The following is a 2574-nucleotide window of genomic DNA, read 5'->3' as shown; positions in this document are numbered from 1 at the left end:
TTAGCCCAAAAATTTTTATTTCTAAAGGTTAGAAATATCCCCGTCGGGTTACGGAAACTTAATCGGGTGCGACCTAAAGCCCCGTTTAATGCCGGTATCGGGTAGAATTCCACCGTGTCCAAGTTTTAGGACCTATTTAAACATGTTTAAACATCCATTTGAAGCTTTTGCTTCCCCTCTCTACTCTCTCTCTAACCTCTCTCCTAAATCTAAGTTCAAGGGTCCAAAACTCAATTTTAAGGCTCCAAATCTTTGAGGTACCTTCCATAACTCATTATGCAACCACTCTAGCCTTCAAATTCGAGTTTAAACAATGGATTAGGACCATTATTATGAGTTTATGGCCCTAGAATAGTCCTAGGCCATAAACTCAACTAAATGGGGTTTTTGGAGCAACAAAACCCTTCCAAACCACAATTGGACCTTTGATATGGCTAGATGACTTTATGGAATGGACCTAGAATGCCTTAAACTATAATTTAGAGCCTTTTATATGATTTTATGGCCCTGGAAGGAGCCTTGGCCGTAAACACCTATTTAAAGGGTTTTTAAGCCCTTAAACCCTTCCATGACTCAAACTAGACCTAGATATGACTTTTAGAAATGTGGTAATGGACATAGAACACTTTAAACATAAATTTTGGGGGATTTATATGATTTTATGGCCAAGGCATGATCTTGGGCCGTAAAATCCTCAATCATGGGTGTAAACTCATTTTCAAGGTGTTAGAAAGCCATCCAACACCACCAAAAGCCTTGGAATAAGTCATAGAACCAACCAAAAATAGTTTAGGGGCTTTAAACACAACCAAAATCACCCTAGGAGAGTTCACGGCCATGAAGGGGGTCTCATGGGTCGTAAACTCCAAAAAGACATCAAAAGTCCCTTAAAATTTCATGAAAGGCCTTGGAACAATTTTAGGAATCACATGTGATTTATTTGGATTCATTAAAACACTTATTCAAGGGTGCATAGGAGTTTACGGCCATAAGCTCCATGCTAAGGCCATAAACTCCCTTAAGTGGTCTTATTTGATGAATTTAATCAATTCCAAGCCTTAAAGCAAACCCTAGAAATTTTCCCCTAAGTGTTTCAAACCAATTTGCACCATAAACCACCCCACCATGAGTTTACGGCCGTAAACTCATGGGGAATGGGTGTTATGGCCGAAAAATCCATTACGGAGTTTACTCTTGGGGAGTAAACTCATTTCCCAAGTCCCTCGCATCATTACACGTCCTTAAACGCCACCCGGGTCCTTCCAAACACTTGAAATGAGGTGTTTCCGCAACTAGAAGTGTTTGTCCCTAAAAATTATGTAATATAAGCCCTAATTAGATAAAAATGTGTATCTTTTCATTTTACATAGGAATCTCATACGTTTGCAAGCCCCGAGCCAACGTTTAGCATCCGAAATCGTCATATTTCTCGTCCGGTGAGTTCATACCCTACCCATTTTCACTGTTTTTCAATGTTTTCAGGGGGGGGGGGGGGAATACAAGCAAACTATAACTGTTTTCAAAACATAACATTGACGTGTTTCAAATAATATCTGGAAAATTTATAAATACCTTTACCCCTTATGTATTATGCTGAGCATAAGGGATGATTTATCAACTACAACTAAATGGATTTTAGTTAAGAAAATAACCAAACTAATCAAATTATTATGGGAATAATTTGGGGTTCTTTAGTGTTCGATTTATCATGTACTAATATGTATCTAAAGTTGTTAGATAAACTATGTCTGATTCAGTTTATCTTCATATCACTTGAATGTATTGCCAGATAGTTTCATTGTATGTATCTATATTCATTGTATTATGTTTCATAATCTTTTGTATGTTTGAGATCATATGAGAACCCTGTGAATAGTTTAGTACTAGTTTGTGAGTTAGTCACTACCCTTTATGGATGATCAGTAAATCCTCCCTGGATGTGTAACTAGATTCTCCTGGAGGGAGAGCGAGGAATTTGTGAATAGATCTATTCGGGACTGACAATCCCACACCTTAACTGCTAGCTACTGTTAGGCTGGCACGCCTGGGGTGACAAATTTCTGGATATCGTCCGACATCTGACAAGCGTCAAGGAGGTCTCGTTGTCGTATCAGCATGGTTACCCGACTCACAATACGTATTAATATAAGTTTATTCACAGTATCGTTTTGGGTTTGGTTTTGACTTTGTTTCGATTCCATATCTACTTTTTATAATGTATCTATAACTTGTACGGGATGTTAGTCCCACAGTTTTTAAATATTTCTTATACGGGATAGTAATCCCATGGTTTTGGATCTATATCTATTACGGGATAGTAATCCCATGGTTTACACTTATATCTTGTCAGGGATAGTGATCCCATGATTTCAATCTATATCTATTTCGGGATAGTAATCCCATGATTTCGATCTATATCAAGTACGGGATGATAATCCCATGGTTTAAATCTATATCTTGTCCGGGGTAGTAATCCCATGGTTTCCAATCTATATTTTCATATATATCAAATTATCTTGTATCTAGTCCGGGATGGTAGTCCCATGGTCTTCAATCTGTATTTTTATATGTATC

This window comes from Lactuca saligna, chromosome 4 (genome assembly GCF_052625555.1).
Source record: "Lactuca saligna cultivar CGN05327 chromosome 4, ASM5262555v1, whole genome shotgun sequence".
In the NCBI taxonomy this organism is placed as follows: Eukaryota; Viridiplantae; Streptophyta; class Magnoliopsida; order Asterales; family Asteraceae; genus Lactuca; species Lactuca saligna.
This window is presented reverse-complemented; position numbering follows the sequence as displayed.